Raw genomic sequence first — 24,608 nt, forward strand, 5'->3', positions numbered from 1 at the left:
TTTCCATAACTATGCTAAATCGAACTGAATTATGATCACTACCACCAAAATGCTCTCCCTTTTTTGAGCCAGGTCTCTGTTATCACCACGACAATGTAATCCCATGTGGCTATTTGCGTCTGCAGCTCACCAACCTTGTTTACCGTGCTTCATGCATTTACACACATGCACTGCAAACCAGCCTTAGACCTTCTTGTACTCTCTTAGTCTGATCCCACCTAATAATGTACTATTTCCTACTCTAGTGCTATCTGTCTCTCCCAATCCTTTGTGCACCTTGTTTCTCCTCTCTAATGCTACATCCTGGTGCTCATCCCCCTACCAAATTAGTTTAAACCCCCCCCCCACTAGCGAACCTCCCCGCGAGGACATTGGTCCCGGCCCTGTTGAGGTGCAACCTGTCCGGCCTGTACAGGTCCCACCTCCCCCAGAACTGATCTCAATGCCCCAGGAATCTAAAGCCCTCCCTCCTGCACCATCTCCCCAGCCACACATTCATCTGCTCTATCCTCCTATTTCTATACTCACTACCGTGTGGCACTGGGAGTAATCCGGAGATTACTACCTTTGAGGTCCTGCTTATTAATCTTTTTCCTAACTCCTTAAACTCTTCCTGCAGGACCTCATCCCTCTTTCTACCTATGTCCACAACCTCTGGCTGTTCACCCTCCCCCCCCAGAATGTTCTGCAGCCGCTCAGTGACATCCTTGACCCTGGCACCAGGGAGGCAACATACCATCCTGGAATCACGCCTGCGGCTGCAGAAACGCCTGTCTGTTCCCCTAACTATAGAATCCCCTATCACTATTGCTCTCCTGACCTCTCTCTTCCCTCCCTGTACAGCTGAGCCACCCATGGTGCTGTGGACTTGGATCTGGCTGCACTCCCCAGAGGAACCCTCTCCCGCACCAGTATTCAGAACTGAGAGTGAGATGCCCCCAGGGGACTCCTGCACTACCTGCCTGGTCCTCCTTGTCTATCTGGCGGTCACCCAGTCCCTCTCTGCCTGCACTCTCTTAAGCTGCGGGGTGACCACCTCCTGAAACGTGCTATCCACGAAACTCTCAGTGACCCCAGCTGCTGCTCAAGCTCCGAAACCCGGAGCTCGGGCTCCTCCAGCTGATGACACTTCCTGCTCCTGTGGTTGTCCAGGACAGGAGAAGTGTCCTGGAGTTCCCACATGGCACAGGATGTGCCTTCGACATATAGAGACACACATATATACAGACACATACATGCACACACGTATACCCACACGCACACATTATCTGATAGAAATTGTTCCTTGTAACATTAATCTCTTTCCTAACTCCTTAAACTCTTCCTGCAGGACCTCATCCCTCTTTCTACCTATGACATTGGTCCCGATATGGACCACGACCTCTGGCTGTTCACCCTCCCCTCCAGAATGTTCTGCAGCCGCTCAGTGACATCCTTGACCCTGGCACCAGGGAGGCAAAAAAGACAAAAAAAGTACCATTTTTGTGATGTCCCAAAGACACCTCAAATTGGTCCGAGCCCATATTTGGTTTGGCGATTATCAGGCGTTGCTGGCAGCTGCGTAATACAGGCAGTATGTACCTTGCTATCTTAATGAGGGTCCTAACACCTCTTTCCAGGACCCCCTCTGCTCCCCCCAGCTCCACAACGCAACCTGCGATCGTTCCCCCTCCCACACTTTGTCCTCCACCCCTCCCCACGCCCCCCCCCATCACCCCCGGGTTTGCTGCCAACGAGGCAGGCGGCTTAAAATTGATCCCTTGGGATTGGGCAAACTTCTTTAACAGCTCGCCCAAAGTATCGAAATGAGGCCTGAGACCTGAGGCCCGATTTAGGGTGAGTTTCGAGCCCCTCGGTTCGGGCACGCGCTCCCCGAGCGCCCTTGGTTACATGCCTGAAAATGGGCCATCACCAATTTCTATATTAGGGATGGAGAGAGAACAATGAACAGTTATAAAGCTAAATATTAGAAGGACATACACACAGGTAGATAGGAACGGGCAGACAAGCAGAGAGTTATTTTGCCCAGTCATTTCTGGCTAGCTCAGGAACTAATGCTGCCTTTTTAATCCCCCTCGTACATCTTTGGGTTTCTGTGAGGTGAGGATTCAGCTGGCAGATTCTTCAAACGTTCTCAGATGAAGAATTGATATCTGAAGCTGGTGCACTGTCAGAACGCAGCTCTGAGGCACGACAGATGAATTTGCTCCTCGAGCCCACAGATCTTCAGCTGATGACCTGATCTGCAAAAAGTTTTTGTTATATTCCCTCCTTCCGATGACATTAACATTCCAGAAAAATACCTCCAAATTACTCCCCATTCCTGCAGCCGGAGGCACTGGCAGGGTTTGGAGAGCAGTTTGCTATTTGTGGATTGCAGAATGCGATGTTCACAGTGTTTCATGATTAATTAATCACGACAAATCCCTAAATAATACCATAAATAATTATTGTTGGATTTGATTGTTTTTTATCTCCATTTCAGGGTTATTGTAAATGATCTAATCCCACAGGAAGGTTGAGATTTTCTTTAGGTGAGTAATGTAGTAACAGAGGGAATTACATGCAGAATACGACCTCTCAATTTAGACAACGATATGAGAATAAATGATAAACAAAATTAGTCTCTTTTCCTCTCTTTATTTAGGCTGAAATTCGAAGCAGATTAAAAATTATATTGATACAATTCATTATATTTTTTTGGGAAATGTCTGATGTGCCTCAAAGAGAATCATAAAGATATGAGCAGACTCCAAACCCCCTCACACTCCAAACCCCCTCACACTCCGATCCCCCTCACACTCCGATCTCCCTCACACTCCAAACCCCCCCACTCCAATCCCCCTCACACTCCAAACCCCCCCACTCCAAACCCCCTCACACTCCGATCTCCCTCACACTCCAATCCCCCTCACACTCCAAACCCCCCCATTCCGATCCTCCTCACACTCCAAACCCCCCCACTCCAAACCCCCTCACACTCCAAACCCCCTCACACTCCAAACCCCCTCACACTCCAAACCCCCCCACTCCAAACCCCCTCACACTCCAAACCCCCTCACACTCCAAACCCCCCCACTCCAAACCCCCTCACACTCCAAACCCCCTCACACTCCAAACCCCCCCACTCCAAACCCCCTCACACTCCAAACCCCCTCACACTCCGATCCCCCCCCACTCCAAACCCCCTCACACTCCAAACCCCCCCACTCCAAACCCCCTCACACTCCGATCCCCCCCCACTCCAAACCCCCCCACTCCAAACCCCCTCACACTCCAAACCCCCTCACACTCCAAACCCCCTCACACTCCAAACCCCCCCACTCCAAACCCCCTCACACTCCAAACCCCCTCACACTCCGATCCCCCCCCACTCCAAACCCCCCCACTCCAAACCCCCCCACTCCAAACCCCCCCACTCCAAACCCCCTCACACTCCAAACCCCCCCACTCCAAACCCCCCCACTCCAAACCCCCCCACTCCGATCCCCCTCACACTCCGATCTCCCTCACACTCCGATCCCCCTCACACTCTGATCCCCCTCACACTCCAATCCCCCTCACACTCCAATCCCCCTCACACTCCAATCCCCCTCACACTCCAATCTCCCTCACACTCCAATCCCCCTCACACTCCAATCCCCCTCACACTCCAATCCCCCTCACACTCCGATCCCCCTCACACTCCAATCTCCCTCACACTCCGATCCCCCTCACACTCCGATCTCCCTCACACTCCGATCCCCCTCACACTCCGATCCCCCTCACACTCCGATCTCCCTCACACTCCGATCCCCCTCACACTCCGATCTCCCTCACACTCCGATCCCCCTCACACTCTGATCCCCCTCACACTCCGATCCCCCTCACACTCCGATCTCCCTCACACTCCGATCCCCCTCACACTCCGATCCCCCTCACACTCCAATCCCCCTCACACTCCAATCCCCCTCACACTCCAATCCCCCTCACACTCCAATCTCCCTCACACTCCAATCCCCCTCACACTCCAATCCCCCTCACACTCCAATCCCCCTCACACTCCGATCCCCCTCACACTCCAATCTCCCTCACACTCCGATCCCCCTCACACTCCGATCTCCCTCACACTCCGATCCCCCTTGCACTCCGATCTTCATCACTCTCCAATCCCCCTCACACTCCAATCTCCCTCACACTCCAATCCCCCTCACACTCCGATCCCCCTCACACTCCAATCCCCCTCACACTCCGATCCCCATCACACTCCAATCCCCCTCACACTCCAATCCCCCTCACACTCCAATCCCCCTCACACTCCAATCTCCCTCACACTCCAATCCCCCTCACACTCCAATCCCCCTCACACTCCAATCCCCCTCACACTCCAATCTCCCTCACACTCCAATCCCCCTCACACTCCGATCCCCCTTGCACTCCGATCTTCATCACTCTCCAATCTCCCTCACACTCCAATCCCCCTCACACTCCAATCCCCCTCACACTCCGATCCCCATCACACTCCAATCTCCCTCACACTCCGATCCCCCTCACACTCCGATCCCCATCACACTCCAATCCCCCTCACACTCCGATCCCCATCACACTCCAATCTCCCTCACACTCCGATCCCCCTCACACTCCGATCCCCATCACACTCCAATCTCCCTCACACTCCAATCTCCCTCACACTCCAATCTCCCTCACACTCCGATCCCCCTTGCACTCCGATCTTCATCACTCTCCGATCTCCCTCACACTCAGATCTCCCTCGCACTCCAATCTCCCTCGCACTCTCATCTCCCTCACACTCCATTCCCCCTCACACTCCGATCCCCCTCACACTCCGATCCCCCTCACATTGGTGTGTTTGTGGTGTTTGTGGTTTTTCTGGTGTGTTTGTGGTGTTTATCGTGTGTTTTTGGTGTGTTTTTGTAGTGTGTTTGTGGTGTGTTTTTGTAGTGTGTTTGTGGTGTGTTTTTGGTGTGTTTGTGGTGTGTTTTTGTAGTGTGTTTGTGGGTTTTTTGGTGTGTTTATGGTGTGTTGTGGTGTGTTTATGGTGTGTTGTGGTGTGTTTGTGTTTTTTTGGTGTGTTTGTCGTGTTTGTGGTGTCTTTTTGGTGTGTTTGTGGTTTTTTTGGTGTGTTTATGGTGTGTTTGTGGTTTTTTGGTGTGTTTGTGGTGTGTTGTGGTGTGTTGTGGTGTGTTTGTGGTGTGTTTGTGTTTTTTTAGTGTGTTTGTAGTGTTTGTGGTGTGTTGTGGTGTGTTTATAGAGTCATAGAGTCATAGAGTTATACAGCACGGATAGAGGCCCTTCGGCCCATCGTGTCCGCGCCGGCCATCAGCCCTGTCTACTCTAATCCCATATTCCAGCATTTGGTCCGTAGCCTTGTATGCTATGGTATTTCAAGTGCTCATCCAAATGCTTCTTGAATGTTGTGAGGGTTCCTGCCTCCACAACCCTTTCAGGCAGTGAGTTCCAGACTCCAACCACCCTCTGGGTGAAAAAGTTCTTTCTCAAATCCCCTCTAAACCTCCCGCCTTTTACCTTGAATCTATGTCCCCTTGTTATAGAACCCTCAACTAAGGGAAAAAGCTCCTTAGTATCCATCCTATCTGTGCCCCTCATAGGATAAGAGCAGCGACTCTCCTCATCAATAAACTGCCCCAGGCCCACAACATCCCCTCCCCCGGCCCCTCACTCTCCCTCTCCCTCAACATCCCCTCCCCCGGCCCCTCACTCTCCCTCAACATCCCCTCCCCCGGCCCCTCACTCTCCCTCAACATCCCCTCCCCCGGCCCCTCACTCTCCCTCAACATCCCCTCCCCCGGCCCCTCACTCTCCCTCAACATCCCCTCCCCCGGCCCCTCACTCTCCCTCAACATCCCCTCCCCCGGCCCCTCACTCTCCCTCAACATCCCCTCCCCCGGCCCCTCACTCTCCCTCCACCTCTCCCCCCGGCCCCTCGGCCCCTCTCCCCCGGCCTCACCTCCACCTCTCCCCTCGGCCCCTCTCCCCCGGCCTCACCTCCACCTCTCCCCTCGGCCCCTCTCCCCCGGCCTCACCTTCACCTCACTGACCGGGGCCGCGAGCTCCTCGGGGCCCAAATCCTCGAACTCCATCGCCGCCTCTCCCCGGCCGGGTGTTGTGGTGTGTTTGTGTTTTTTTTGATGTGTTTGTGGTGTTTGTGATGTGTTTCTGGTGTGTTTGTGGTGTTTGGTGTGTTTATGTTTTTTTTGGTGTGTTTGTGGTGTTTGTGATGTGTTTCTGGTGTGTTTGTGTTTTTTTTTTGGTGTGTTTGTAGTATTTGTGGTGTCTTTTTGGTGTTTGTGTGTTTTTTGGTGTGTTTGTGGTGTTTGTGGTGTGTTTGTGGTGTTTGGTGTGTTTGTGGTGTGTTTGTGTTTTTTTGGTGTGTTTGTGGTGTGTCTGTGGTGTTTGGTGTGTTTGTGGTGTGTTTGTGCTTTTTTTGGTGTGTTTTAGTGTGTTTATGGTGTGTTTATGTTTTTTATGGTGTGTTTGTGGTGTTTGGTGTGTTTATGGTGTGTTGTGGTGTGTTTATGGTGTGTTGTGGTGTGTTCGTGGTGTGTTTGTGGTTTTTTTGGTGTGTTTGTGGTGTTTGGTGTGTTTGTGGTGTGTTTATGGTGTGTTGTGGTGTGTTCGTGGTGTGTTTGTGTTTTTTTTGGTGTGTTTGTGGTTTTTTTGGTGTGTTTGTAGTGTGTTGGTGCTTTTTTGGTGTGTTTGTGGTGTTTGTGGTGTGTTGTAGTGTGTTTATGGTGTATTGTGGTGTGTTTGTGGTGTGTTGTAGTGTGTTTATGGTGTATTGTGGTGTGTTTGTGGTGTGTTGTGGTGTGTTGTGGTGTGTTTGTGGTGTTTGTGGTGTGTTTATGGTGTGTTTGTGGTGTGTTTGTGGTTTTTTTTGGTGTGTTTGTAGTGTGTTGTGGTGTGTTTGTGCTTTTTTGGTGTGTTTGTGGTGTTTGTGGTGTGTTTGTGGTGTGTTGTGGTGTGTTTATGGTGTATTGTGGTGTGTTTGTGGTGTGTTGTAGTGTGTTTATGGTGTATTGTGGTGTGTTGTGGTGTGTTGTGGTGTGTTTGTGGTGTTTGTGGTGTGTTTGTGGTGTGTTGTGGTGTGTTGTGGTGTTTGTGGTGTGTTTATGGTGTGTTTGTGGTGTTTGTGGTGTGTTGTAGTGTGTTTATGGTGTATTGTGGTGTGTTTGTGGTGTGTTGTAGTGTGTTTATAGTGTATTGTGGTGTGTTGTGGTGTTTGTGGTGTGTTTGTGGTGTTTGTGTTGTGTTTATGGTGTGTTGTGGTGTGTTGTGGTGTGTCTGTGGTGTTTATGGCGTGTTGTGGTGTGTTTGTGGTGTGTTGTGGTATTTGTGGTGTGTTGTGGTGTGTTGGTGGTGTGTTTGTGGTGTGTTTATAGTGTATTGTGGTGTGTTTGTGGTGTTTGTGGTGTGTTTGTGGTGTTTGTGGTGTGTTTATGGTGTGTTGTGGTGTGTCTGTGGTGTTTATGGTGTGTTGTGGTGTGTTTGTGGTGTGTTGTGGTGTTTGTGGTGTGTTGTGGTGTGTTTGTGGTGTGTTGTGGTGTGTTTGTGGTGTGTTTGTGGTGTGTTGTGGTGTGTTGTGGTGTGTTTGTGGTGTGTTGTGGTGTGTTTGTGGTGTGTTTGTGATGTGTTGTGGTGTGTTGTGGTGTGTTTGTGGTGTTTGTGGTGTGTTGTGGTGTGTTGTGGTGTGTTTGTGGTGTTTGTGGTGTGTTGTGGTGTGTTGTGGTGTTTGTGGTGTGTTGTGGTGTGTTTGTGGTGTGTTTATAGTGTATTGTGGTGTGTTTGTGGTGTGTTGTGGTGTGTTTGTGGTGTGTTTGTGATGTGTTGTGGTGTGTTGTGGTGTGTTTGTGGTGTTTGTGGTGTGTTGTGGTGTGTTGTGGTGTGTTTGTGGTGTTTGTGGTGTGTTGTGGTGTGTTGTGGTGTGTTTATGGTGTGTTTGTGGTGTGTTTGTGGTGTGTTTATGGTGTATTTGTGGTGCGTTTGTGGTGTTTGTGGTGTGTTGTGGTGTGTTGTGGTGTGTTTATGGTGTGTTGTGGTGTGTTTGTGGTGTGTTGTGGTGTGTTTGTGGTGTGTTGTGATGTGTTGTGGTGTGTTGTGTGTTTATGGTGTGTTGTGGTGTGTTGTGGTGTGTTTATGGTGTGTTGTGGTGTGTTTGTGGTGTGTTGTGATGTGTTGTGGTGTGTTTATGGTGTGTTGTGGTGTGTTGTGGTGTGTTTGTGGTGTGTTGTGGTGTGTTTGTGGTGTGTTGTGGTGTGTTGTGGTGTGTTTATGGTGTGTTGTGGTGTGTTGTGGTGTGTTTATGATGTGTTGTGGTGTGTTTGTGGTGTGTTGTGATGTGTTGTGGTGTGTTGTGGTGTGTTTATGGTGTGTTTGTGGTGTGTCGTGGTGTGTTTGTGGTGTGTTGTGGTGTGTTTGTGGTGTGTTGTGATGTGTTGTGGTGTGTTGTGGTGTGTTTATGGTGTGTTGTGGTGTGTTTGTGGTGTGTTGTGATGTGTTGTGGTGTGTTGTGGTGTGTTTGTGGTGTGTTGTGGTGTGTTTGTGGTGTGTTGTGATGTGTTGTGGTGTGTTTGTGGTGTGTTGTGATGTGTTGTGGTGTGTTTATGGTGTGTTGTGGTGTGTTTGTGGTTTGTTGTGATGTGTTGTGGTGTGTTGTGGTGTGTTTATGGTGTGTTGTGGTGTGTTGTGGTGTGTTGTGATGTGTTGTGGTGTGTTGTGGTGTGTTTGTGGTGTTTGGTGTGTTTATGTTTTTTTTGGTGTGTTTGTGGTGTTTGTGATGTGTTTCTGGTGTGTTTGTGTTTTTTTTTTGGTGTGTTTGTAGTATTTGTGGTGTCTTTTTGGTGTTTGTGTGTTTTTTGGTGTGTTTGTGGTGTTTGTGGTGTGTTTGTGGTGTTTGGTGTGTTTGTGGTGTGTTTGTGTTTTTTTGGTGTGTTTGTGGTGTGTCTGTGGTGTTTGGTGTGTTTGTGGTGTGTTTGTGCTTTTTTTGGTGTGTTTTAGTGTGTTTATGGTGTGTTTATGTTTTTTATGGTGTGTTTGTGGTGTTTGGTGTGTTTATGGTGTGTTGTGGTGTGTTTATGGTGTGTTGTGGTGTGTTCGTGGTGTGTTTGTGTTTTTTTTGGTGTGTTTGTGGTTTTTTTGGTGTGTTTGTAGTGTGTTGGTGCTTTTTTGGTGTGTTTGTGGTGTTTGTGGTGTGTTGTAGTGTGTTTATGGTGTATTGTGGTGTGTTTGTGGTGTGTTGTAGTGTGTTTATGGTGTATTGTGGTGTGTTTGTGGTGTGTTGTGGTGTGTTGTGGTGTGTTTGTGGTGTTTGTGGTGTGTTTATGGTGTGTTTGTGGTGTGTTTGTGGTTTTTTTTGGTGTGTTTGTAGTGTGTTGTGGTGTGTTTGTGCTTTTTTGGTGTGTTTGTGGTGTTTGTGGTGTGTTTGTGGTGTGTTGTGGTGTGTTTATGGTGTATTGTGGTGTGTTTGTGGTGTGTTGTAGTGTGTTTATGGTGTATTGTGGTGTGTTGTGGTGTGTTGTGGTGTGTTTGTGGTGTTTGTGGTGTGTTTGTGGTGTGTTGTGGTGTGTTGTGGTGTTTGTGGTGTGTTTATGGTGTGTTTGTGGTGTTTGTGGTGTGTTGTAGTGTGTTTATGGTGTATTGTGGTGTGTTTGTGGTGTGTTGTAGTGTGTTTATAGTGTATTGTGGTGTGTTGTGGTGTTTGTGGTGTGTTTGTGGTGTTTGTGTTGTGTTTATGGTGTGTTGTGGTGTGTTGTGGTGTGTCTGTGGTGTTTATGGCGTGTTGTGGTGTGTTTGTGGTGTGTTGTGGTATTTGTGGTGTGTTGTGGTGTGTTGGTGGTGTGTTTGTGGTGTGTTTATAGTGTATTGTGGTGTGTTTGTGGTGTTTGTGGTGTGTTTGTGGTGTTTGTGGTGTGTTTATGGTGTGTTGTGGTGTGTCTGTGGTGTTTATGGCGTGTTGTGGTGTGTTTGTGGTGTGTTGTGGTGTTTGTGGTGTGTTGTGGTGTGTTTGTGGTGTGTTGTGGTGTGTTTGTGGTGTGTTTGTGGTGTGTTGTGGTGTGTTGTGGTGTGTTTGTGGTGTGTTGTGGTGTGTTTGTGGTGTGTTGTGGTGTGTTGTGGTGTGTTTGTGGTGTTTGTGGTGTGTTGTGGTGTGTTGTGGTGTGTTTGTGGTGTTTGTGGTGTGTTGTGGTGTGTTGTGGTGTTTGTGGTGTGTTGTGGTGTGTTTGTGGTGTGTTTATAGTGTATTGTGGTGTGTTTGTGGTGTGTTGTGGTGTGTTTGTGGTGTGTTTGTGATGTGTTGTGGTGTGTTGTGGTGTGTTTGTGGTGTTTGTGGTGTGTTGTGGTGTGTTGTGGTGTGTTTGTGGTGTTTGTGGTGTGTTGTGGTGTGTTGTGGTGTGTTTATGGTGTGTTTGTGGTGTGTTTGTGGTGTGTTTATGGTGTATTTGTGGTGCGTTTGTGGTGTTTGTGGTGTGTTGTGGTGTGTTGTGGTGTGTTTATGGTGTGTTGTGGTGTGTTTGTGGTGTGTTGTGGTGTGTTTGTGGTGTGTTGTGATGTGTTGTGGTGTGTTGTGTGTTTATGGTGTGTTGTGGTGTGTTGTGGTGTGTTTATGGTGTGTTGTGGTGTGTTTGTGGTGTGTTGTGATGTGTTGTGGTGTGTTTATGGTGTGTTGTGGTGTGTTGTGGTGTGTTTGTGGTGTGTTGTGGTGTGTTTGTGGTGTGTTGTGGTGTGTTGTGGTGTGTTTATGGTGTGTTGTGGTGTGTTGTGGTGTGTTTATGATGTGTTGTGGTGTGTTTGTGGTGTGTTGTGATGTGTTGTGGTGTGTTGTGGTGTGTTTATGGTGTGTTTGTGGTGTGTCGTGGTGTGTTTGTGGTGTGTTGTGGTGTGTTTGTGGTGTGTTGTGATGTGTTGTGGTGTGTTGTGGTGTGTTTATGGTGTGTTGTGGTGTGTTTGTGGTGTGTTGTGATGTGTTGTGGTGTGTTGTGGTGTGTTTGTGGTGTGTTGTGGTGTGTTTGTGGTGTGTTGTGATGTGTTGTGGTGTGTTTGTGGTGTGTTGTGATGTGTTGTGGTGTGTTTATGGTGTGTTGTGGTGTGTTTGTGGTTTGTTGTGATGTGTTGTGGTGTGTTGTGGTGTGTTTATGGTGTGTTGTGGTGTGTTGTGGTGTGTTGTGATGTGTTGTGGTGTGTTGTGGTGTGTTTGTGGTGTTTGGTGTGATTATGTTTTTTTTGGTGTGTTTGTGGTGTTTGTGATGTGTTTCTGGTGTGTTTGTGTTTTTTTTTTGGTGTGTTTGTAGTATTTGTGGTGTCTTTTTGGTGTTTGTGTGTTTTTTGGTGTGTTTGTGGTGTTTGTGGTGTGTTTGTGGTGTTTGGTGTGTTTGTGGTGTGTTTGTGTTTTTTTGGTGTGTTTGTGGTGTGTCTGTGGTGTTTGGTGTGTTTGTGGTGTGTTTGTGCTTTTTTTGGTGTGTTTTAGTGTGTTTATGGTGTGTTTATGTTTTTTATGGTGTGTTTGTGGTGTTTGGTGTGTTTATGGTGTGTTGTGGTGTGTTTATGGTGTGTTGTGGTGTGTTTGTGGTGTGTTTGTGTTTTTTTTGGTGTGTTTGTGGTTTTTTTGGTGTGTTTGTAGTGTGTTGGTGCTTTTTTGGTGTGTTTGTGGTGTTTGTGGTGTGTTGTAGTGTGTTTATGGTGTATTGTGGTGTGTTTGTGGTGTGTTGTAGTGTGTTTATGGTGTATTGTGGTGTGTTTGTGGTGTGTTGTGGTGTGTTTGTGGTGTTTGTGGTGTGTTTATGGTGTGTTTGTGGTGTGTTTGTGGTTTTTTTTGGTGTGTTTGTAGTGTGTTGTGGTGTGTTTGTGCTTTTTTGGTGTGTTTGTGGTGTTTGTGGTGTGTTTGTGGTGTGTTGTGGTGTGTTTATGGTGTATTGTGGTGTGTTTGTGGTGTGTTGTAGTGTGTTTATGGTGTATTGTGGTGTGTTGTGGTGTGTTGTGGTGTGTTTGTGGTGTTTGTGGTGTGTTTGTGGTGTGTTGTGGTGTGTTGTGGTGTTTGTGGTGTGTTTATGGTGTGTTTGTGGTGTTTGTGGTGTGTTGTAGTGTGTTTATGGTGTATTGTGGTGTGTTTGTGGTGTGTTGTAGTGTGTTTATAGTGTATTGTGGTGTGTTGTGGTGTTTGTGGTGTGTTTGTGGTGTTTGTGTTGTGTTTATGGTGTGTTGTGGTGTGTTGTGGTGTGTCTGTGGTGTTTATGGCGTGTTGTGGTGTGTTTGTGGTGTGTTGTGGTATTTGTGGTGTGTTGTGGTGTGTTGGTGGTGTGTTTGTGGTGTGTTTATAGTGTATTGTGGTGTGTTTGTGGTGTTTGTGGTGTGTTTGTGGTGTTTGTGGTGTGTTTATGGTGTGTTGTGGTGTGTCTGTGGTGTTTATGGCGTGTTGTGGTGTGTTTGTGGTGTGTTGTGGTGTTTGTGGTGTGTTGTGGTGTGTTTGTGGTGTGTTGTGGTGTGTTTGTGGTGTGTTTGTGGTGTGTTGTGGTGTGTTGTGGTGTGTTTGTGGTGTGTTGTGGTGTGTTTGTGGTGTGTTTGTGATGTGTTGTGGTGTGTTGTGGTGTGTTTGTGGTGTTTGTGGTGTGTTGTGGTGTGTTGTGGTGTGTTTGTGGTGTTTGTGGTGTGTTGTGGTGTGTTGTGGTGTTTGTGGTGTGTTGTGGTGTGTTTGTGGTGTGTTTATAGTGTATTGTGGTGTGTTTGTGGTGTGTTGTGGTGTGTTTGTGGTGTGTTTGTGATGTGTTGTGGTGTGTTGTGGTGTGTTTGTGGTGTTTGTGGTGTGTTGTGGTGTGTTGTGGTGTGTTTGTGGTGTGTTGTGGTGTGTTTGTGGTGTGTTTGTGGTGTGTTGTGGTGTGTTGTGGTGTGTTTGTGGTGTGTTGTGGTGTGTTTGTGGTGTGTTTGTGATGTGTTGTGGTGTGTTGTGGTGTGTTTGTGGTGTTTGTGGTGTGTTGTGGTGTGTTGTGGTGTGTTTGTGGTGTTTGTGGTGTGTTGTGGTGTGTTGTGGTGTTTGTGGTGTGTTGTGGTGTGTTTGTGGTGTGTTTATAGTGTATTGTGGTGTGTTTGTGGTGTGTTGTGGTGTGTTTGTGGTGTGTTTGTGATGTGTTGTGGTGTGTTGTGGTGTGTTTGTGGTGTTTGTGGTGTGTTGTGGTGTGTTGTGGTGTGTTTGTGGTGTTTGTGGTGTGTTGTGGTGTGTTGTGGTGTGTTTATGGTGTGTTTGTGGTGTGTTTGTGGTGTGTTTATGGTGTATTTGTGGTGCGTTTGTGGTGTTTGTGGTGTGTTTGTTGTGTTTGTGGTGTGTTGTGGTGTGTTGTGGTGTGTTTATGGTGTGTTGTGGTGTGTTTGTGGTGTGTTGTGGTGTGTTTGTGGTGTGTTGTGATGTGTTGTGGTGTGTTGTGTGTTTATGGTGTGTTGTGGTGTGTTGTGGTGTGTTTATGGTGTGTTGTGGTGTGTTTGTGGTGTGTTGTGATGTGTTGTGGTGTGTTTATGGTGTGTTGTGGTGTGTTGTGGTGTGTTTGTGGTGTGTTGTGGTGTGTTTGTGGTGTGTTGTGGTGTGTTGTGGTGTGTTTATGGTGTGTTGTGGTGTGTTGTGGTGTGTTTATGATGTGTTGTGGTGTGTTTGTGGTGTGTTGTGATGTGTTGTGGTGTGTTGTGGTGTGTTTATGGTGTGTTTGTGGTGTGTTGTGGTGTGTTTGTGGTGTGTTGTGGTGTGTTTGTGGTGTGTTGTGATGTGTTGTGGTGTGTTGTGGTGTGTTTATGGTGTGTTGTGGTGTGTTTGTGGTGTGTTGTGATGTGTTGTGGTGTGTTGTGGTGTGTTTGTGGTGTGTTGTGGTGTGTTTGTGGTGTGTTGTGATGTGTTGTGGTGTGTTTATGGTGTGTTGTGGTGTGTTTGTGGTTTGTTGTGATGTGTTGTGGTGTGTTGTGGTGTGTTTATGGTGTGTTGTGGTGTGTTGTGGTGTGTTGTGATGTGTTGTGGTGTGTTGTGGTGTGTTTGTGGTGTGTTGTGGTGTGTTTGTGGTGTGTTGTGATGTGTTGTGGTGTGTTGTGGTGTGTTTATGGTGTGTTGTGGTGTGTTTGTGGTGTGTTGTGATGTGTTGTGGTGTGTTGTGGTGTGTTAAGGTGTGTTTGTGGTGTGTTGTGATGTGTTGTGGTGTGTTTGTGGTGTGTTGTGGTGTGTTTGTGGTGTGTTGTGGTGTGTTTGTGGTGTGTTGTGATGTGTTGTGGTGTGTTGTGGTGTGTTGTGGTGTGTTTGTGGTGTGTTGTGGTGTGTTGTGGTGTGTTGTGATGTGTTGTGGTGTGTTGTGGTGTGTTTATGGTGTGTTGTGGTGTGTTTGTGGTGTGTTGTGATGTGTTGTGGTGTGTTGTGGTGTGTTTATGGTGTGTTGTGGTGTGTTTATGGTGTGTTGTGGTGTGTTGTGGTGTGTTTGTGGTGTGTTGTGGTGTGTTGTGGTGTGTTTGTGGTGTGTTATGGTGTGTTGTGGTGTGTTGTGGTGTGTTGTGATGGTCGCTCAGGCTCAGGTTGCTGCTCCCCCAAGTTTTGCTCCATCCAGAATAAAGTAGCAATAACGGAACCCATAATAAGTAGAGAGAGATGACTAAGGACCGTAAGGCAGAATGAAAGATGGGGTAGAATCAATCTGGAAGCTGGAAACGCTCCTGGCAAACCAGACAATGGAGGAGTGATCCAGTGAGTTGAAGCTGAGAGCCTCCAGGAGCTCTCAGACAACAATCCGGGAGGTTTTGCTGGCGGGTCCGAGACTGGGCAGGGCCGCTGCAATTTTGAGTTAAAATCGGGTGGGAGTGTGTATGACATCATCGGAGCGTGACTTGCAGATATTAACGAGGCCCCCACTTCCCTGGGGCGGGGCCTGTCCTGAAGGCAAATGGGTTAAAATTGCAAGGAGTGGGAATGGTTCAGGGAGTCCCCGGATGTGAATTTAACCCCCATCCCACCTGGCCTGTTCCTGTTCCTGTGCCTGCCAGGCCGGCTGGGTTAAAATCTGACCGACAGTGCGTCTATTTACAGGAATCAGCCTTTGAGATAAAACACTCCAAAGGTGTTCCTGCTTGTCCAAGTGAGGCACATCATGAGGGAGCAGGACACAATGGCTAATCAGTACAGCGTCAAACACCACCAGGTCAGGTACAGCTGCAGAACAAGACTCGCTCCACTCTCCCGACTGCATTCCGTCACTGCAAGCTCATAGACGCCACCTACTGCACCACCTACTTAATTACTCATCAGATGCGTTTCATCCTCTGTGCTTTCTCTGGCTGATATTTGCATTTGGTGCTCCGTTATTGCTCCCTCTGTCCTGCGCCTTGCAATCCTGCAGGAATTTGGCCCGAGATATCTCCCAAACTCATTCGACTTTGAACCTTCCAACCAGCAAACGAAGGAGACTTTTTTGTAATTGAAGAGGAGACCAGACCCACAGACTCCAGACTGGCTTCAGTCTCTGTACTGCCCGAAGACTGCCTTTAGCGACTCACTGCTCGTTTAAACTGATTCACTCCGGGCTTCTCCGCGTAAACACAAAACGCGGGCGTGACTCCTCAGTAATTACCTGGCTTCACTTCCTCCCTGGAATTCAATTATCATTTCACCTTTCATCCAATCAGACTGGCTGACTGCAAACCTAGCTCCCAAAGGTGAAAGGTCAGTGTCACCTTCGCTGTCTTTAAAATAAATTTAACTGAAAGGTACAATAAAGCAAATGTGCAGAGCATTTTCAGAATATAATTGGCAAACTATCTCCCCTCACATTACACAGTAACCTTCAGCTGTAAACCACCATCGTTTTAACTATTCTCGAGGACACAGTTTGCTGTCTTTAGTATTTATATAATGTCACACTCTGAGGGAAGTGACTAATTCATAACTCCCTCAGTCTCTGCTTCTTTGTCAATCCTTGTTTACCTTTTGTTTCGTTTCTTTATCTTTCCAGAAACCACCAACCAGTTGACTCTGTACCTTCCATTATTTGTTACAGATAGTACAGCTGTTTTTCTGATTCCAGCTGTTTTAAGCTGCATTGTTGGCCAGTGACTGTGGGCAGAGAATTCCGGTACGGACAACCCCAGAAGTTGGAGATACAGGGACATCTCAGGACCGAGAACAAGGAGATACAGGGACATCTCAGGACTCAGAACAAGGAGATACAGGGACATCTCAGGACCGAGAACATGGAGATACAGGACATCTCAGGATTCAGAACAAGGAGATACAGGGACATCTCAGGATTCAGAACAAGGAGATACAGGGACACCTCAGGATTCAGAACAAGGAGATACAGGACATCTCAGGACCAAGAACAAGGAGATACAGGGACACCTCAGGATTCAGAACAAGGAGATACAGGGACACCTCAAGTGCACTGGATATAGCAAAGGCTATGGGCCCCGACAACATCCCAGCTGTAGTACTGAAGTCGTGTGCTCCAGAACAAGCCGTGTCTCTAGCCAAGCTGTTCCAGTACATCTACAACACTGGCATCTACCCGACAATGTGGAAAATTGCCCAGCTATGTCCTGTCCACAGAAAGCAGGACAAATCCAATCCGGCCAATTACTGCCGCATCAGTCTACTCTCAATCATCAGCAAAGTGATGGCAGGTGTCATTGACAGTGCTATCAAGCGCCACTTACTCACCAATAATCTGCTCACCGATGCTCAGTTTGGGTTCCGCCAGGACCACTCGGCTCCAGACCTCATTACAGCCTTGGTCCAAATATGGATAAAAGAGCTGAATTCCAGAGGTGAGTTGAGAGTGACTGCCCTTGATATCAAAGCAGCATTTGACCGAGTGTGGCACCAAGGAGCCCTAGTAAAATTGAAGTCAATGGGAATCAGGAGGAAAACTCTCCAGTGGCTGGAGTCATACCTAGCACAAAGGAAGATGGTTGTGGTTGTTGGAGGCCAATCATCTCAGCCCCAGGACATTGCTGCAGGAGTTCCTCAGGGCAGTGTCCTCGGCCCAACCATCTTCAGCTGCTTCATCAATGACCTTCCCTCCATCATAAGGTCACAAATGGGGATGTTCGCTGATGATTGCACAGAATTCAGTTCTATTCGCAACCCCTCAGATAATGAAGCAGTCCGAGCCTGCATGCAGCAAGACCTGGACAGCATTCAGGTTTGTACTGATAAGTGGCAAGTAACATTCATGCCAGACAAGCGCCAGGCAATGACCATCTCCAACAAGAGAGAGTCTAACCACCTCACCTTGATATTCAACGGCATTACCATCACCGAATCCCCCACCATCAACAACCTGGGGGTCACCATTGACCAGAAACTTAACTGGACCAGCCATATAAATACTGTGGCTACAAGAGCAGGTCAGAGGCTGGGTATTCTGCGGAGAGTAACTCACCTCCTGTCTCCCCAAAGCATTTGCACCTTTGCACTGCAGCAACTCGCCAAGGCTTCTTCGACAGCACCTCCCAAACCCATAACCTCTACCACCTAGAAAGACAAGGGCAGCAGTCACATGGGAACAACACCACCTGCACGTTCCCCTCCAAGTCACACACCATCCCGACTTGGAAATATATCGCCGTTCCTTCATCGTCGCTGGGTCAAAATCCTGGAACTCCCTTCCTAACAGCACTGTGGGAGAACCTTCACCACACGGACTGCAGCGGTTCAAGAAGGCGGCTCACCACCACCTTCTCAAGGGCAATTAGGGATGGGCAATAAATGCCGGCCTTGCCAGCGACGCCCACATCCCATGAACGAATAAAAAAAAATACAGAACAAGGAGACACAGGGACATCGCAAAGCCAAGAGGCTGCTAAGAGCAGCAGCAGCAGGAGAAGCACGGAGAGCGTGCTGGAGCTGCAGTAGTTGCTATCGGAGCACTACATAGGAGGGGGCTGCGTGGAGGTGACCCTGCCCCAACATGGGGTCGACAGACCCAGGATCAGTTTGATGGTGCTGACAGAGGAGCAATGTGTAATGAGGTGCAGGTTTTCCCAGCAGATAGTTCCAGGACTCCGGGTGGAGAACCTATGGCCTTCAGTGCCAACCTGTCACTCTCTGCCAGTGGCAGTCGAAGTAACGGTGGACATGGCACATGTGTTCGCCAGGCAGAAGCATGAGCCTACACACAGCAAGTGACAGGGGCTCTGTTTGAGAAGCCAAATCAGGACAGTCCCCACCACCTATAGCGGGAGTGTTGGTGTGAACGCGATTTGCCTGCTATACGAGGTGGAAAGAGTCTTAAATAAAAACTCTGACTGTCTAAATCTGTACCTGAACCTGGCCTCGGTTCCTTGCTTTGCCGGCCCAAAAGTTTAAAGGACACAGTCCTTAAACTGCTGGCTGATAGAAACAGTCTGACCACAGAACGCTACATCACATCCGATATAGTCCCTGTAGGTGACCTCTGACCCCGCACTGACCATACTGACCTCACATCCAATATAGTCCCTATAGGTGACCTCTGACCCCGCACTGACCACACTGACCTCACATCTGATATAGTCCCTATAGGTGACCTCTGATCCCGCACTGAGCCCCAATGACTGCTGATCATTGGCACTGTGCTCTTCTCAAGAGTCTCAGACAGAACAGTAATTGAAATAAAAACAGAAAATGCTGGAGAAGCTCAGCAGGTCAGGCAGCATCTGTGGAGAAAGAAACAGAGTGAACGTTTCAGGCCGAAGGCCTTTCCAGAAGAGTAATTGAACCCGGATACAAACTGTGGCACCGCAGTACTGAGGCACTCAGCTCCTAGTTTACAGAATTTAATCGCACTTTAACCAGGTGTGAAAAGTTTACTGAATTGCCTGAAATAGCCAGCGTGCTTAATGTGTTGTAAAAGCACCTTTGTAATTGACTTCAGCGAAAATGGCAAACAGTTAGCCCCATATACCCGATATCGGGGGCTGCCAGGAGTGTGGAGTGTGGGGCCCGTATATCAACTCTCTCCAGACAACACAAGTCAACATGACGGAGCGGTGAGATTTGCCACCATTACCGGGTCCCCACAAGTCCTGGCTGCCGTTGGCGGCATGTGGTGACTAAGGAACCACTGCATAAGCCAGCACCTTTCACAGGATGCACTGCAGCAACTCGCCAAGGCTTCTTCGACAGCACCTCCCAAACCCGTGACCTCTACCACCTAGAAGGACAAGAGCAGCAGGCACATGGGAACAACACCACCTGCACGTTCCCCTCCAAGTCACACACCATCCCGACTTGGAAATATATCGCCGTTCCTTCATTGTCGCTGGGTCAAAATCCTGGAACTCCCTTCCTAACAGCACTGTGGGAGAACCTTCACCACACGGACTGCAGCGGTTCAAGAAGGCGGCTCACCACCACCTCACCTTGCAACGGGGGACAGACTCAGCAGCAGCTGAGGAGGGTCCTCATCGGAGGAAGAAGAGCCTCCGCGAGAAGGGGAAGCAGGAGAAGCTGCAGTAAGACCTGCATGGCAACCAGCCAGGGCTCCTCGGTAACAAGTGATAGAGCACCGCTTCCAGTGAAATAAAATTCAGCACGAACCCCTTCACGTTACCCCGAAAGTAACAATCCCTCAACACATAGAAACATAGAAAATAGGAGCAGGAGTGGGCCATTCGGCCCTTCGAGCCTGCTCCGCCATTCAATATGATCATGGCTGATCCTCTATCTCAATACCATATTCCCGCTCTCTCCCTTTGATGCCTTTTGGGCCTAGAATACCAATCCATGCAACGCTCCACATTGCAAGACAGCCCTCCTAGACTCTGACCACCATTGGTGCAGGTATTACCTGCCACTGATGGCTCATTACCTCAGTATGACCCATCGAGCAGACAAACTCCCACCATTCGGCTCTTATAGATTTTTATGTCTTCCCACAGTGGCATAACAAAACGATGGCACTGGCAAGGCCGGCGTTTATTGCCCATCCGTGGTTGTCCTGAAGCATTCCAGCCGTTTGATACAATCGAGCGGCTCGCTGGACCACTTCAGAGGGCAGTTAAGAGTTGACCATGTTGGTGTGGGACTGGAGTCACCTATAGGCCCAGACTGGGTAAGGACGGCAGGTTTCCTTCCCCAAAGAGAGTAGAGAAGGAAGGCTGCTGGCCTTACCCAGTCCCACACCAACTAGTCTCCTGCTTTTATGAGGTGCTCCGTCAGTGGCTTCAAAATGGGTGGTGATTATTCTGTTGATGGCCAGATGAGGGTCCTTGAGATGAAGGCGTCCCTCACGGGGCCAGATCTCGGCTGGTGCCAAGGCAGTCTAGCCCAGCTGCCTTTCGTGCCCCATTGGTGGCACTGGTCCAGTGGGTAGTGCAGGAGCAGACGTGCTGTCACCCTGAGAGTGGGCAGTTGGCGCCCTTGCCATGGACCTGTAGGACCTGACTCCCGCCTGATCCACGGGAGGTCAGACTCCCTTGGCAAGTGCATTCCCATTTGTTCCACCTGCATTTTGAAGCTGGTAGGTACTGAGGCGCCCAGAGCATGTATGATGCCAGTCTGAGCTTCAATCAAAGCAGCCGGAGCAGGTGACGATGGACAAATCCTATCTGCAATGGGACGACCTGAGGACGTGAAAGACGCTATATAAATGCAAGTTTTTCTTTGTATTTGAGAGTTATAAAGCACATACGTGATAATATAATGAGATTATCCCTGTTTATCAGTCTCAGTTTAACAGAAATTGCTGTAAGTGTAATTGATTCTAGTGTTAATTCCAAGCCATGTGCTCATCGGTTAATTTTCCCAGATAGGGCAAAGGGTTAATTAGATGCAATAAGACGTCAAAAAATCTGGTGATAAGGAGGTTACCTGCCACCTGTCATTAACCCCCCTCACAGTTTTCAACATATGTTGAAGGAACGTTTACATGACTGCAATTGAATTAAGTAAATGTTATTCAGCCCTCCGAGCCTGGGAGTGGGGAGTAGGGTTACAGGGTGACAGAGAGAGCCTACTCCCACTGCTCGTCCCTTTACTGATCTCAGATTCTCAGCCAGATCCTTGCTATGGGAGGCAGTGAGGAAATGTAAGCCACTTCCGCAGCAGGGAGGAGGGATATTGGGGTCACCTGCAGGCCACTCCCACCTCATGCCCACTGCGATTATCACCGGTGGGCGCCTGTTTGCAGATCACCCACCTGCTCCCTCGGGCACTTGTCGCTTGCTGTAGGGAGTCTCAGCCCGGCAGAAGGGGAGACAATGCGCTCGAATTTGATAAAACGATGGCGCTCGTCATTATTTATACTCAAATCGCACGGCAACTTCAGGAAAGGGCCAGATGCGCAGTTAAACGCGAATATCCAAAAGTTGCTGTCCGCCCTTATCTTTGGGAAAACAGCATCTCGCTGGCTGCTCACCACTAAAATGCATTGAACGCCGTGAAGTTGCTTTGTTTGCTCAGTAAATACGGACTAGGTTCGGGCTTTTCCAGTCTGAGTACCCTTAACGACATGATAATTGTTAACTACTGCCAGTCAACCTCTCTGGCACCGTAAATTAACTATTACAAGAGTGAAGCCCCATTCCTTCAAGTTTTAATTGTTGGAGCTTTTAAAAATGTAAAGTTTAACATTTTAATTTTTTTTTTACTTTTTCTTTCTCTCTCTCGCTTCATCCAATCTTTCTTTCCCTCCTTTTATTTGTCTTTCTGGACCTTTTTTGATGTTGAATTCGCCCACTCCCTAACTGACACTTCCTTCTCAGACCTCGCGCTGTTAATTCCACAATCCTTCAATCTCATTGGTTAAGGAAATACCCAATTGCTTGCCCTGCTCACTCGGGTCCCGGACGCTCTGTTTTCCTCGCTGTCCCGTTATCAGCTCACACTTTCAGCAAAATCTGGCCTAATATTACAGCACAGCCCTCCGAGCCTGGGAGTAGGGAGTCGAGTTACGCAGTGACAGAGAGTGGCCTAATCCCATTGCTCCTCTGTTAGACACTTCTACACCGGGAAGGAGGGAAAGGCAGTTGGAGGGTCACCTGCAGGCCACTCCCACCACATGCCCGCTGACAGCCAGCTCTCTGAGATTGTCACCTGTTGGCAGATCACCCACCTGTTCCCTCGGGCACTTGTCACTTGGTGTAGCGAGAAGGGGAGACAATAACTTCAACTATGTTAAGATCACAGGATAAAAAAGGAGAAATAGTCCAAGTGTTGGAGCCTAATCGGAACCGATATGTTCTGAACACATTCTTTACATGAATGTATTATTTAATTACTTGTTATTTGATAAATAACAGAAGTCTCTAATCGAGCTTGTTCGCACGGAATTGATTTGTTGTTGACCAGATTTTCTGTCACAATGAGATTTATTGGCATATGGTGCCTAATCGCAGATTAATGACCAGCTGGGGAATTTTGCCCATCTGGTGCCAAGGATCTGAACGACGCAGGCCCTGGCACAAACACAACCTGAGCAACTGGTTCTACAAGGGCTCCATAGTGATCCTGTACATCTTTGCTTTCTCACACAGTCACCGCAGTGAAGAGCAGTGCCCAACAGGTGAAAACACTGCTGACATCTTCAAAACCACCTTTCCCTCATCTCCACAAAGAACAAACATAACTGAAACAGAGCATGAGCGACTACTCCCCTCCACACATCAGTTTGGCTCAATTGGATTCTACCCCATAAGACCATAAGAGACCATTCGTCCCCTCGAGCCTGCTCCGCCATTCAATGAGATCATGGCCGATCTGATTTTTACCTCAACTCCACTTTCCCGCCTTTTCCCCATATCCTTTGACTCCCTTGCTGATCAAAAATTTGTCTAACTCAGCCTTGAATAAAGACAGAAACAGGCATTGCATCTCATCCAATATTGGATGTCGGACAAGCCAGTCTGACAGGCCAGAGGCAGTGGAGAGGTAGAGTTGGGTGTCATCGGTGTACATGTGGAAGCTGATCCCAGGTTGGTGAGTGATGTCGCCGAGGGAGAGGATTTAGATGAGGAAGAGGAGGTGCCAAGAATAGATACTTGAGGGACTTCCAAAGTGATAGTGAGGGGGCAGGAAGAAGACTGAAGCTGATCATACTGTGGCCATCATTGGATAGGCGAGAGAGGAACTAAGCAAGAGAAGTTACACCAAGATCAACATCGGAGGAGAGACATTGGAGGAGGATGGAGGATGATTGTACCAAAGATCAAAGAGGAATCACGCAAAACTTTCTCAGTCACACAGAACGTCATTCGTGACTTTGGTTAGGGTCATCTCACAGCTTCAGGAGGGGTGGAAACCTGATTGGAGAGATTCAAACACACAGTGGGCACAGTTTGGGAGGCAACGACATGTTTGAGGGGAAAGGGAGGAGGGATGTGGGCAGACGGCAACTTATACTGAAAGTGTATTTTTATGGATATTTCCTGACTGTGATGGTGTCTAAGATTGGTTCTGATGAAAGGTCTTCGACCTGAAACATTAACTCTGTTTCTCTCTCCACACATGCTGCCTGAACTGCTGAATGTTTTTATTTCTAACTGTGGTTTCTATTCCTGTTCAGGCCCCTCTCCCAGTGCTGTTTATTCACGCTGATCACACAAGGCTGATGCCAAAGTCAGGACCACACCTCCTCCACACTGTGCTTCAAGTGACTGGGAATAGGTTGCCTCGAGGTTAACAATTTGGAAATAGTGACTTCCGTGCTAGGCAGAGAAACGGCCAGTGACAGACCAGGGCTGTGATTCTGCGAGAGTTCTCACCATAAACAAAATACCGTAAGCACCATAAATACCATAAACACCGTAAAAAAATACCATAAACACCGTAAACACCGTAAACAAAATACCATAAACACCGTAAACACTGTAAACAAAATACCATAAACACCGTAAACAAAATACCATAAACACCGTAAACAAAATACCATAAACACCGTGAACAAAATACCATAAACACCGTAAACAAAATACCATAAACACCGTGAACAAAATACCATAAACACCATAAACACCGTAAACAAAATACCATAAACACCGTAAACAAAATACCATAAACACCATAAACACCATAAACAAAATACCATAAACACCATAAACAAAATACCATAAACACCGCAAACAAAATACCATAAACACCGTAAACAAAATACCATAAACACCGTAAACACCGTAAACAAAATACCATAAACACCGTAAACACTGTAAACAAAATACCATAAACACCGTAAACAAAATACCATAAACACCGTAAACAAAATACCATAAACACCATAAACAAAATACCATAAACACCGTGAACAAAATACCATAAACACCGTAAACAAAATACCATAAACACCGTGAACAAAATACCATAAACACCATAAACACCGTAAACAAAATACCATAAACACCGTAAACAAAATACCATAAACACCATAAACACCATAAACAAAATACCATAAACACCATAAACAAAATACCATAAACACCGCAAACAAAATACCATAAACACCGTAAACAAAATACCATAAACACCGTAAACACCGTAAACAAAATACCATAAACACCATAAACACCGTAAACAAAATACCATAAACACCATAAACACCGTAAACAAAATACCATAAACACCGTAAACACTGTAAACAAAATACCATAAACACCGTAAACACCGTAAACAA

This window comes from Heptranchias perlo, chromosome 38, assembly GCF_035084215.1.
Source record: "Heptranchias perlo isolate sHepPer1 chromosome 38, sHepPer1.hap1, whole genome shotgun sequence".
In the NCBI taxonomy this organism is placed as follows: domain Eukaryota; kingdom Metazoa; phylum Chordata; class Chondrichthyes; order Hexanchiformes; family Hexanchidae; genus Heptranchias; species Heptranchias perlo.